The sequence below is a fragment of the Alligator sinensis genome, unplaced genomic scaffold, assembly GCF_000455745.1.
Source record: "Alligator sinensis unplaced genomic scaffold, ASM45574v1 scaffold59_1, whole genome shotgun sequence".
Classification (NCBI taxonomy): domain Eukaryota; kingdom Metazoa; phylum Chordata; order Crocodylia; family Alligatoridae; genus Alligator; species Alligator sinensis.
The window spans coordinates 1,006,618-1,020,520 of record NW_005841878.1 but is presented as its reverse complement, the minus strand read 5'-3'; the positions used below and the strand labels follow the sequence as shown (position 1 = coordinate 1,020,520).

Sequence of the window (13,903 nt, the reverse complement as noted above, 5' to 3'; positions counted from 1 at the left end):
CCACAAGGGTAGAGTTGCAAATAGATACAATATTTACTAGACACCATGGATCTGTTCCAGGGCTCTGTGCTGGGCATGCTGGCAAGGGGGCATAAATGTATAAGTGACGATCCTCACTGTGAGTGCTGCTGCCAAAGGCTGTATCGACCATACACCATGGTTGCGTGTGCACCACTCTAGTTATTCTCCTGCAATTCTCCATTGCAGACACACCTATTGGCTTTACAAGGGCATGAGTCTGCTCAGCTCAATCTATTCTAGGAAACTAGTGCCACAGAATATCATTGGATAATAACAGTTGAGCTAAAATCAATAATCATTTAGGTTAAATTTGATAATTAATAATCATTGGTTAAAATCTGGCTATGGGCCAAAAAGGGTAAAATGTTAGTCGTTTCAGCAGAGCAATTAAGCATGCACACCCCACTGAAGTCAATGGGATAACTCATCTACTTAAGTATCCGCTTACATGCTTTTCTGCATTTGGGCCACATATTTGCAATAGGACCTGTTGGCAGTGGGAGCGTGGCGGTGGTAAGCAGGGAGCTCCCGCAGGCGGCTATAGCGCTCTCAGTGGTGGGGTGGGGGTGGGGGCGACCACCCACAGACACCACTGGCAGTGTTGGTGGTGGGGTGGGGTGGGGTGGTGAGCGGCGACTGCCCGCATCTGCATGCACCCCCCTACGCGTTGCCAATGAGTACAAGCCAACTCTTTGAATGTGAAATTCGGTGGCTTGTAAGTTTGGTGCATTTTTTCACTTCAAATCTTCTCAAACATTTTTTCTTTCTCTGCTTTTTCAACACAAAGCAAATTACAATGAAATCAAATTACCTGGATTACAGTAAATACTTTGCCTCTTGCGAAGGACAAACAACATCCCATTGTTTGTCCTTCGCAAGTCAAGATGACCGCATCCAGCAGTGGAGGGAGGGGGAGAAGAGAGAAAGGAAGCGGGAAAGAAAAAGGGAGGGAGAAAAAAGAAAGGGAGAAAGAGAGGAAAAAGGAGAAAGACGAGAAAAGAAAGAGTGAGGAGGGGGGTGGAGGTTAGGTCACGTGGGTACGTATCTGCTGCAGCAGTGGCAGGAGAGCGATGAGGACTGGACTCAAGAGGTCCCTGTTTTCCTGGCCACGCGCTTCCTCACTGCTTCTGCCTTGCACTGCTGCTTGAAGGCCAGTGCTCCACTCTGGTCTGATGACCTCCAGGATGGACGGTCACGAGTGATTTGCTCCCATGACTCCAGGTCGATGCCAAAACTCTTTAAGGACACCTTTAGGGTGTCCTTGTACCGCTTCTTTGGTGTGCTGCTCTTGGGATAAGGATAGGTCTAAAAAGCATTTTGCTTACATTGTGAAAGATAGAAAAAAAGTAGATGGTTCATTTAGATTAATATGTTCTCATGAATTTACCAAATAACGAAGTGACTTCCAGTAAATAGAAGGGTGAGGTAATGTTTATTAAATTTGAATTTATTCAGCCAAAGAGACCGTTCCCTGAGCTTCCTGGAAGAGGTCTCAATCATTTACTGTGAACCCCCTCAACAACTAAAAACCAAAAAACAGGTGGGAATAATATCCTGAGTAATATTTTATATTCTGTTCTCACATTTATAATTCTGTTTTCGGGTTCCCAGTGTAGAAGAGCTCTGGTAAGACAGCATCTCTCAATTGCTGTACAGTATATGGACCAGATGGTGTTGGATGATACTGTGGGTCTATTGACTGAACAAGGAGTTAAAAGCTATATAGCTCTTTCTCCTGGTACACTGTTCCCATTTGTATTTTCATACAGGTGCAAGTAACCAGCTTGGCTATTGCAGGCTGCAGTTTCCCTTCACATTTTTTCTGCAGTTACCACATTCACTCCCTGTCCCTTGGCACTGTTTTACAACCCTCAAGTGTTCATATCCTCAAATATTGTAGGGGAGACCCCAGGGTATGAAGTTGAAAGGGCTTCCTTCCTGGAGAGCTAGCAGTGTGCAAACAGCAATGACTGGGTGTTTGCAAACTGCAGCAGAAAAAAAAGTTCACAGTCATTAAAAATAAGAAACAGCAAACCTGGAGTTCGTGTAGTCTTTTTTTTTTCTCTCCTTTTCTTTCTTGACTACTTTGTCTTGTCTCCAGAGCTGTGCTTGGCATGTTGATGCTTGTCCACTGTGTGAACAAACAGGCTGGGTCTGGGTCTGCATCTAAGGGGATTTCTTTAGTGCCATCTGCCATCTCGAAAATTAAAGCAAGGAAAGGTCATTGGGATAAACCGATTTGCTAAACAAAATGCTTAACAACTCATGAATAAAACTTTTTAAATAAAGGGAGGGGCAAACTTTGTAACCAACCCCCCCTCTCCCCCTTCTGCCTTGTGCTCCACCCACCCCCTTTCCAGTTCATTTCTATCAGTATGGGGGGGAACCCCGCACCCATGCACTTGTGCGTGTTGGAAATGAGGGGGGCTGCAATCTGTGCTGGGGACAGATTCCTAATGACTTTTCAATGGTAATGTCCGTGGGGCTTTATGCCTCTTCCTCCTAAGCAGCTCCCATAGCAGCCACAGCAGAGGCAGGAGCAGTGGAGGCACTTTTGTCTTCTTTGCTTTCTTCAGCAGTGCTTCCTCCTCCTCCTCCTCCCTCTCTTTGAGCTCCTACAGGTCACACACAAGAGCAGTGAGCCAGCCCCTAAAGAAACAAGGGAGAAGAAACACCCCTGCGCAGGCACCGGACACAAAGCTCACCTCCTCTTTTCTTCGGCTCTAAAGGGTAATCAGGGTTACTGAAATATGTTGTGCTGCCTGTGCCTCTCACCAGCACAAGGGCACTCTGCTGTGTTAGCTCAGAGAAACAAGCAGGGCACTTGGGAGGGAGAAGCGGTGAAGGAGGTTTTCTAGCTCTGCTCTTTATTTCACTCTTCGAGCCTGGATTCTCTGTATTCTCTGGCAAGGCCCTAAAACAAAAGGACAGTAATTGGTTTCAGTATTACTTACGGTTTTAACAGGCCGGCCTTAGGCACCATGGTCTCAAGGGCCACTTAATGGAGGAAATGCTGGTAAAGGCTGCAGTTTTTGTAACCGAGAGGAGGATGTGAGCACTCCTTTTACATTGATTGCTGCGGGCCTTATAAGCCTAAGACAAGCCCTGACTCATTTTTTAAAACTTTTTCTTAGCTATATTCTTCCACTAAAGTATCCTTTCCTTGCCATTGTCAGACATGGGCTACTGCACTAGGTGGACCTGTAGCCTGACACAGGGGCAGTTCTTATGTTCTTGAAGCACATCGAGATTTCCAGTGAAAAATACCATCATTTTGAATCTGGAAGCTTTTCTGTGTCAAGGACTGCCAGGGCAAGTGTCAGAAGATGTCCCATATAGACTGAACTAAGGTTAAAGTTTAGGCATGGTCCTTTCATGACAAGAGGCAGGGAGTCTTGGGCCCTCTGCAAACCTCACAGAAAGCTGAGTAATTGTGCAGCATGGACTAGAAGGAAAATGGCTGTCTAAAGAGAGAGAGAGAGAGAGATCCTAATTGTGATACTTACCCTGTGAACCACTTTTTAAGCTCTGCATTGCCAATTAGAAACAAACTGATAGCCATTCTCAGCACTCATGGAAATAGTATCATGTTCCCAGCTCTATGTCCAGATTCTCACTCTCTAGTTGCAGATTCAAGGCCAAAATATGCGTGAGACGATTCAAGGCTAAAATAACGCGTGGGAAGCTTATTTCTGCTTAGCATTGTTGGACTGAGGAGTTAACTTTAAAGAGCTGCTGCCAATTAATGAAAAGTTTTAAAGCATCTAAGGGGTAGCCAGGTTTGCCCACATAATGTAGGTCTGTGCCTGAATAAAAATTGTTTTTTTTCCTTCACTCATTTTATCCCCCCCCCACAAGGTCTTCTTTGCTCTCCAGGGCCTGCTATGCAAACTGTTTCTCAGATGAGTAGCACAGCTCATCCATTCAGTAGGAATACCTACAGTATATATTGGCAAAAGCTACGTGAAACAGTGTTTTAGGATGGGGCTCTTGATGCTAATGCTTCGTCGTTATCTTGTTGTTAAAAACTATGAACAAGATCATAGTGTCAGGAAATGAGGGTGATGGTCCCCAGCCTGCAACCTTTGGAGTAATGAACTTCAGTAACTTTCCCCTCTAACATTTCAGGTGAAGTATAAGTACTAAGGGTGTGTGACGTGGGACCTATTCGATTTGGATTCAGATTCGGCCCAAATTGGGGACAGTGATTTGATTTGTTGATTCTGATCACTGTTCCCAATTTGATTCGGCCGAATCTGAATCTGAAGATTCGATGCTGATTTGGAGAATCAGCGATTTGGACACAGACACAGCTTTAAATGTTTTTTTTTACATACCTTGAGGTACCAGTGTGGCTTGTGAACACTGCAATGCTGAGGCGGATGGTGCATCCCAAAGGATTACGGGGGGGCTCCCCAACGTGCTCAGCAGTGAACCCGGAAGTGGACCAGAAGTACTTTGTGTGCCCCCACAGACCGAGGAGGCACCAGTCACTGAGCCAGGCGAGTGCAGGGGGCCCCTCCAGTGTGCTCCCCTGTGGACCTAGAAGTGGACTGGAAGTGCGTTTGGTCCACTTCTGGGTCTGCTGCTGAGTGCGCTGGGGAGCTTCCCTGTGCTTCTGTGGGATGCTCCATCCACCCCACTATCTCAGCATTGACGAGCCGCCTGGTACCTTGAGGTATGTAAAGAAAACATTTAAAACTGTCTATGTCCGAATTGCCGAATCTTTCCAAATCTCTCTGAATCGATTCAGAGAGTTCTGATTCAATTCGGAGAGATTAAAGGGTCTCCTGATTCGATTCGGAGATTCGGCAACCAAATCGGGCCAAATCTCTGCCGAATCGAATCAGGGGCTGAAGCTTCGCACAGCCCTAATAAGCACTAGAATCAGATTCTGGCTGCCACCTTCAACAGGAACAAGGCACCAGTCTCCACTAGTATTAAGGATCAGGGACCAGGAACTGTAATGTGTCTGACACCCCTCATATAAGAGGTATTCAAAGCAGAATTATTTCTAGGCAAAATGCTACTGTATCTTCAAACATGCTTTATAATGTTATAAGGCTCTAGCATTGCATCACTGTATTCATTTTTGCAAAATAAATGCTCTGACTGTACTACTGGCTTTATTATCCAACTTCTGTGGACAAAAAGCTATTTTCCATGTTTAAATTTAATTTTCTTATGTAAATGAAATTGGCCTTTGCTCCTGATGTGAACCTCTATCAAACTTATTTTGGACTTTATGAATTGTTTATAGAATTGATAGTATAAATTTTGCATAAAATAGTTGCTGAAAACTACTAGACTGCATTAGATTAATCATGAATAAACTGGTGAGTACCTAATGTTTAGTTGCTTAACAGTGCTCAGTTGTCCAATATATTTGCTTTCTAAAATATACAATATATAACAAAAAAAACTTAATTACTTACATATCTTTAGGTAAAGAATGGCAGGAAGGGATGGGTTGTATGAACACTTATTAGAAGCTAAGTTTAAACAAATGATGGATTGAAAAACACAGTCCTAGCACCAAGTGTTGTTGTTATAACTCACCTAAAGCAATTCCAGTAAAGTGTCTTACCTTTTTGCTGCTGTTTACATGCTGAGGAATTGTTTGTTCCGATGATTAATCATTTGTCCTTTGGAGTTGCTCTGAGTTTTCCTTCCTGTGTCATTTACTTGAGCAGATCACTTATCATCATTAATACATGCACTGGATTTAATTTTTGGACTTCCTTGATTATATTTAGGAGAATTAACCCCGCAACATCACTCTCCCTTGGAGAGATGATTGTTCCTGACTTGATCTATTTAGAGAAGGAAAGAATCCAAAAGCCCTACAGGGCTGTGGCAAAGCACTTGAGATAAGTGGGTTTTTTCACTGTATTACTTATTTATTAAAGCTGGTGGAGCATAACTAAAAGGAAGAAAAAAGACCAAAGAAATATAGAATACAATGGTCTTCAGATTTAATGGGAGATATGGCTGGAAGCTATTTCTAAATTATTAAATAAATCGATTTTATTCTTGCAGCCACCCTCCAAGGTGTATTTGTCAGCCTTATTATATTCATCTTCGGTGCTATTCAAAAGCACTTACACAGAAACATGTTTTTTTTCTTCTGGCCACAATTCTTTAGCCCTTCTAATTAAACATGAAATTTACATTATAGGTGCAGCTTTCTTTTCTTTTTTCCCTCCCCTTATTCTATCCATGTTTGGCTCCTAGGCCCAAATACAAGTAGCAAGATTAAATCAGTTGTCAGGCTCAGCTAGCTGGAGGAAGTCTTGTTCCTTTTAAAATGCAACAATTCCATACCTTAGAAAAGTTTGGCGGTAATTCACCCCCCTTGTCCTACATTTTGGATCTTAGATAAAGAAATTCACAAAGTGCTAATTGGTATAGCTGTGGCACAAGGGCGAAAAAAACCAGAAAAAACCCCAGGTTTTTGAGAAAGGCTTGTTTTATCATTTAAGCGATGTAGTGCTTTCTCGCACTCTCGCTCTCCACGTACGATACACAAAATTCATTTTCTCAAGTTCTCCCAGGAGTAATGCAACTGCAGCACGTTGGGAAAAAACCACGTTAAGCGGCAATTTAAAAAAGCCCCTGTATAAAAAAAAAGATTATAAATAAACAGCAGCTTATAACCAAATACATTGGGATGCTGAAAATAGAAGAGCAAGGCAGTAAAGTATTTATTTTCCAAAGAATGAGTTTACAATCTCTAGCAATTAAAAATTGATGAAGTAGACACATCTATTTCCCCCATAATTTTCCATAGCACTTGGGCTTGTGCTTGGTGCACTGGAGCGCAAAAAGAAATTGGGAGCAATTTTCATCGCTCCCTTTATACAGGAATGGGAAACAAGCTGTGCCATGGCCAAACACTTCAGAGCTGGAGTGCCGCACTTGTTTTCATTTCTTCAGCTGGAATTGATGCTTGGGTCCAGATTGGAAGTGATCAATAAATGAATGAACACGTAGTGCTAGGAGGTGACGTTTGTTTCACTACGACAGCGTGGACACCAATGGGCATATTTAAGAACTATATGGAGAAAGGATCTCTGTGCCTGTTTGCAACCCTCCTTGCTAACAAAAAGACTTCCAGTATTCTGTTACATCTCTGGATTTCATTGTGAAATAGAGCAGAGACACTTGAAGTAGATGAATACCTCCCAAGAAAAATAGATGCATGTTGAGTAGGGTTCTTTCAGATGACTTTTGCCAAGAGATGTAATTTTTATTAATATGCATCCTACTTGTATCATGCATCATACTCATAAATAATAGGCAATTTGAGAAAGTGCTAAAACATTCTCAGCCTCAATTAAAAAGCAAATTATATAAAGGCTGGATCCACTGCCAAATGCATAATGACTGCTGCATTTTACTGCCACAATCACTTTGTTACCAGAGCCATGTTCATTACTGTGGGCTAGTGTATGTGGCTTAAGGCTCCGTTCTGCGCAAGGTGGAGAATGTGCAGCTGTATCACCTAAGGAGCAGCTCTGGGAGACATTGGGCCTCTTATATGATTCCCTGGTTCATCTTTGCTCCAAGGGACAGTCATTTATTGTTAACCTACTGCAGCAACAAATTACAGTCTGCTTTGCTGTAGCTCTACTGTGCTGATCATGTTGTTTGAGGGCTAAGCTAAGACTTTCCATTCTCTCCCTATTTGTTTCCTATACCCCCTGCTCTGAAAGCAAATGGAAGTTGCCACACCCACTAACTCCAGAGTGATCAGCCCAGGGATCTGGGCAATCTCCACAAGGGCAAGTTGTGGTTCTTGTAACTTCTGAAGAGTATGTGGCCAGCCACTCTGCCAGGAGAAGGCAAGCAGACTATTAAAGAGCAGGGATCAAAATTAAACAGAAGAGGGTAAAAACAGTGGGACTTTTTTTATTCATCACTCACAGTCCCGCAGCATTGCAGCGTTTGTATTAAAATGTTCAGCTTTGATACAGGTAATGATGCTGAAATTTAAAATGTCAGGCAGCTTCCAGTTTCACTCTGAATGGGCCAGTTCATATTTCTCTTAAAACTACTTGGTGATCAGTTCCACAGGCAAAAAGCCAAGGTGACTCAAATGAGCTCACTGAAGTTACTTTCTGAATGGGGTCTGTATTCATGAAGTACACTAGCTTCACTTAGTTTAAAATTAAGTTAAACCAATGCAAATCCTTCTTCAGGCATTTTTATGTGTACAAGTGGAATAGGAATATAGGACTGGAAGGGTCATCTGGGGTCATTGAGTCCAGTCTCCTGCTACCACAGGCAACCATGCCACATAAACCCTTTCATAAACTGATGAAGCTCCAGTTTAAAAGTGGTTACCTTTTTTATAAACCCTTTCATAAACTGATGAAGCTCCATTTTAAAAGTGGTTTCCTTTTTTTTTTTTTTTTTGGCTCCCAGTAAAGCTGGTGGAGCATGACTTCCTGGAAGACTATGCTAGAATCTCTGTCTTCCAATGGTTAGTAGCCTCCTGGTCACGTCCACTCTCCTTTTTGTCACGGCCAGGTTATACCCATTTGCACTTGTGCCGACACTGTCATTTAGCTTAAACCATTCTTTCCCGTCACTGACGTTTACCTCTCCAATGTATTTATTGACAAAAATTGTGCCCCCCTTCCAGGCTTTTCCTTTGCTAAACAGATCAGGATCTTAGGTTCCCCATTCCCCTGTTCATCCTAATACTTATCCTAATGTTTCAGTTTAAATGATTTTTTCTTGAACAGACCAGAATCGTACAGTCTTCCAGATAGTGTCTCACCATGGTCGAGTACAATAGCATCAATACTTCCCTGTCTCTACTGGACATATTTTCTTGAATACATCTGCATTTGCCCTTTTTTACAGCCACATCAAGTTTGTGGTTCATGGTCATTCTATGATCAATCAATAAACCTAGGTCTTTCTCCTTTTCCTATTTCCAACCTATGAACTCCCAGCTAGAGCATGTATTCATTCTTGTTATTAGTCCTTAAGTAAATGAGGCAGTTTTTGCTATTACATTTTACCCTGTTTCTCTTTCTCCAGAACTTGAGGTAATCCAGCACATCTGAGATGACATTTTGATCCACCTAAGCACTGAGGATGCCTCCTAGTTTTGTCTATCCAGTAGTAAACTTTTCAAATATTTGAAAGCTTCCATAGAGATGAGGGAGAACATCTGTTCTCCTTTGCCACAGACAGCAGGTCATGGAGCAATGGGTTCAAATATCAGAGAAAAACTTCCTTGTTGTCAGAACAATAAAACCAGGGAACAAGCTGCCCAGAGAAGCTGTGAAATCTCTGTCATCAGAAGTTTTCAAGAAGAGGCTGGATAGGCATTTCTGTGATGATTTAGGAACAGTGTACCCTGCTTCTGTGGAAGAGTTGGACTCAATGATCACGAGGATCCTTCCAAACTGTAATGCTGTAATTCTCACCTTCTTTCAGCCCAGTACTTACCTTTTCAACACAACCTCTTCAGCCAATTCCTTATTCACTTTGCAATGCTTATACTAATCCCCATCTTCTCCATCTTTTTTCTGATCATTTTTCTAATAGTTTCTAATAGCTAAACTATGTCAAAGTCTTATTTTGGTGTATCTTAAAATTATTCCTAATTAATTTAAGATAAGCTAAAATAAACCACTTGTAAACTGATATAAGTATCCAGAGAAGGGATGGTACTTGCTTAACTAAATAGGTTTAAAATTACAGCCTTAGTGAAATTCATAACTTCTGTATCTGGAATATGAACTGTTGTCTCTCTCTATCGACAGGAACAGTAAATTTGTTACTTTAATGCTGGGAACATTATGTTTGTGACCGTCAGGCTGCATCTTGCTTGCTTTGTAAACTTGAACTCTCACTGGTGGGATCTGTGAGGAAGGGCCCACTATCATATTTAAACCCGAATGCATATTTTAGTCAGAAAAGTTCCATATGACTGGATTTCTTCCTCTTTAGTTTACTTTAGGGGTATGCTTGCACTCCAACGCAGGGAGGTGTGATTCTAGTACATGTAAATGTAACTGAGCTAGTTTTAACCTGGGCATTGATTGTGGTATTGCTATAGTGGTGCATGGCTTTCTCCAGGGTCCTGGGGGGTCTTGGGCAGATTTCATTTAAGCCTTTGCTGGTACAACTGCACATCTATGGGTACCTGATCTAGCTAGTTATGTTAGCATGGCAGTAATCATTCCTCTGGACTGCAGTGTAGACATCTCATCTGCTGATTACTATCAGGTATAAAGCTTCCCTGCCCTACTTCAGACCACAAGTGGCCAGAGCAAAACCCCCCTCATATGATAGCTCCAATTTTGCTATGGCTTGTTGTGCCAGTAACCAGATCCTAAACACTTTGCTCTTTCTTGTTACTTAATTCAGTTGCTTAGGCAGTCGTCACCGAACTCTTTATATGTGCCTTTGGAAGTGATTTACAATGAACACTGCTGTGTTCCCTAGATATTCCATTTATTAAGTACTTTATAGGATAGATTTGGAATATGATCATATCCTTATCTACTTGCACAGGCAAAATTGTAAAAAGTTTAATGATAGCCACCGTATATGCATTTTTATACATCTTGGCTGAGATTTTTCAAAGCCATGTAGGTAATTAGGACATCCATTTCCCATTAATTTTAAAGGCACCTTAAAAGGGTGTATAAATCTCAGCCTTTATGTTCTATCCAAGAAGAGGGAAAGATTAATTTTTACACTGAGGAAAATTTTAGTAAAGTGCTGATAATGGACTGTAATAATTTCCATGAGAGCTCACAGAAAGATTAACCTTTCATTACAGGTACAGTGTAGGAATTTTTCTTCTTACTGACTTAACATGAACATCAGGCAGTTGAAGGGTACAGTTAAAGGAATGGTCAGCATTACAGTAGGATTACGTTTCTTGAGAATCTTGCCTTCCTGTAAGGTTGGTCTTCGCAGCCCCGTGACATCTGGATTGGACTAGGAGATAGGGTTCTTGAGGTTGGGGATCTCATCTAGAGAATCCTTCCCTTGGGTTGTCTTCCAGAGTCCTGTAGTAGCTGCCATTATACTTTCATGAAAGGTCTTTCAGTTCAGATCAGTTCAGTTTTTTTATTATATTTTTGTCATCTCTTTTGACTAGCTTTTCCTTTCTAGCGTTTGTTTTTCTTTGCTCTTCTTTTGACAGAGTGGAGTTGGGCAAATCATTTGTAATGAATAATTTATTCAATGTATTTTGCCTTTTTCTGTAAGAGAATTATCCCCAAACAGACTGGAGTTTTTATAAATTGCTTTGAATTAATAGATGAATATTCAATGTGAATATATTTTAGGCCTTGGATTGCTTATGAACCATTTTCTATTAGTATTGCTTCAGGTTTTCAATGTTTATAATTTGCTATTCAGGTTGCTTGGTTTGCAGGTATCGAGTGAAATCCTGGCTTCATTGAGGATGATGACAATTCAGTCAGCTCCATGGCAAAATGGCTGCTTGGGAGCTTCTTTTTCAGCTATTGAACCCTATTTAATATAATTTAATTGTGGTTGCATTTATCTTCTGTGCAGCACCCAGATAGGTGATGCTCAGTTCTATATAAAGACATTAAAATAGAATAAATGTGTTAATAAATATAGAACACATGGAGGTTTATCATGTACTTGTGTTTGGTGTTTCATTGCCGGTGTGTGTGTGTGTTTGTACATAATGCACAGGTTTGCTCTTAAATTAGAAATTATATACTGTTTATTGTGATAATCTTTCTCTTTATGCATTTATTCAGATCTCATCATTACTGTATCTGAGAACATAACACTATCCATTTATAAAGGTTTTTTATGTGGATTTCCAAGTGCTTCGTGAAAGGGGCAGCATTTTATTTGCATTCTACATGTGAATATGTAGCACAGAGCAGTTAACTGACTTACCCAAGGTCACGGGCAGGGCATTGTAAGGATTCGGACTAGGACACGGGCCTGTTGACTCTCTGTGCATGGTATTCTGCTTGCAATTTGGTACAAAGAATGCAACTATTAACATTCATATTGTAGTAACACCTAGAAGCTTAAGCCAGGAGACAGAAGCTGTTCAAACACAGTAACTGTAGAGAAAAAGTTTACTGGGAATGTGCTATTTATTATTGTAAGTAAAGAGCAGCCTTAAGCAAAATCCAGTATTTTGATACACTTTTTTGGAATATATTTTGGAATCTATTTGGATAGTTCTTCCAATCAATCTCTAGTTGTGTGGCTTGCTGAAAAATGTATTTGTTCCTCAGAAGCAAACCTTTTTCTCTGAATGCATAACAGTAAACTCTGTGGGTCACTGTTATAATGTATTGAGGCCAGGAAGTAGTAATGGGATGAATTTTTATAGGCATCAGAATAACACAATGCAATAATTTTTAAAGGCTTCACTTTGAGAACTAGGATATGTAATTCAATGTGTAGGTTGAAGTAGCTGAGGTACTTTATGGTTACACTTTCAATGCCAAAGCACTTAATGCTTAATAAAATCCTTTTAAAACCCCTTATCATTAATACACAACCTAAAAAGATGGTAGGAGTAAATGAAGCAAGAAGCCATGCACTTGTAGTCTCCCTAATTATCCACCTTCAAAGTAGGCTGGAGCTAAAATAAACACACTTCCTTGAAATGATTATTAATACATGCTAGACTAGTGTGACTGGGGAGATTCCTGTGAAACAATCAAATTTGGGAATATTTTATTTTTTTCTCAAAAACCTGAAGGCATTTCCCCTATAGAATGGCATACTCATTTAAGGATTTTCTTTTAAGTTACTTGTTCTGTAGATTTAATAAAATGCCTTTATTGAGCCATTATGACATTTTGTTCATTATGCATTATACCTTGTCACATCCGATGAAGGAAACAGCAAGCTCTTTCTCTGTCCTTGAGAACCAAAAATGTAAATAACGGCATTATTCTCAGGGGAAGGGCTGTGTTAATTGTGGAGCATTGCATTAGAAATCCTGGAAATTGTATGTCCTCATTGTTAAGTTAGAGCAGGGTTGTTACTGTGGGATTTAAACCATATGTCACTTGAATTCCAAAATCAGTCCTTTCAGTCAGCTGTGCTCTATCATTCAGTATTGATCACAGATAATATGCTTTGCAAATTAGGGGTGGTTACAGTGTCTTTGTTCATAATAGATGTTGTCATTCATTTAGAATAGCCTGAAAGTAAAGAACATTTTAAATAGGGGTTAAAGCCTCTATAGTGATCATTAATGAATTTTCTAATGCTTTTTGGATTCCATAATCTTGTGAAGATCAATAGCTATTTCAGTATAATATAAACAAACAGAGAATCCATTAGAAATAAAAGGATTATGCTGAAACATTTTACTTCTCTCCAATAAAAGCACCTGAGTTATTACTAGGGCAAAACAGAATAATCAACTGTATAAAATATAGTTGGAAAAAGACAATGATGGTGAAAGAGAGGCAGTTGCTGAAGGAAGCCAGTTTTAAAGCCTTTTGAGAGAGCAATGAATTTGAACAAATGCAGTTGCAACAACAGAATCCAAGTTCTGTATTGCTTGGTTGCAGAGAATATTTATATCCCTGGCATGCACAATAACAATAGCCCAGGAAAAAATGGCATTAGATTTGTTATTATTACTTATCATTTATATATCATGGTAATACTGAAACTCCTCACCCAGATGGTACTTTTGTTGTGCTAGCAAGGCTAGAAATGTATAATATGTGGCAGTATCTGCCCTAAAGAGCATCTAGTCTAAAGTGTGTGGCAGAACAGTTGACAATAAATAAGGAGGTGAAGGTTGGGGGGAAGAGGGGACATAGAATTCTTATATAGTTTCATAGTAGCTAGGGTCAGGAGGGACCTGAACAGATCATCTAGCCTGACC

At 40.5% G+C, this 13,903-nt stretch overlaps 1 long non-coding RNA gene across 1 annotated transcript; it reads right to left on the bottom strand.

Moving 5' to 3' along the window:
* Positions 1 to 1,300: 1,300 nt before the first annotated feature.
* LOC102385740 lies at positions 1,301 to 5,823 on the bottom strand. The gene is made up of 4 exons (XR_323077.2): positions 5,609 to 5,823; positions 2,727 to 2,935; positions 2,057 to 2,218; positions 1,301 to 1,326 (listed from the first exon to the last, which is right to left on the bottom strand). It is a non-coding gene; the product is annotated as an uncharacterized LOC102385740 (long non-coding RNA).
* Between the last annotated feature and the right edge of the window lie 8,080 nt (positions 5,824 to 13,903).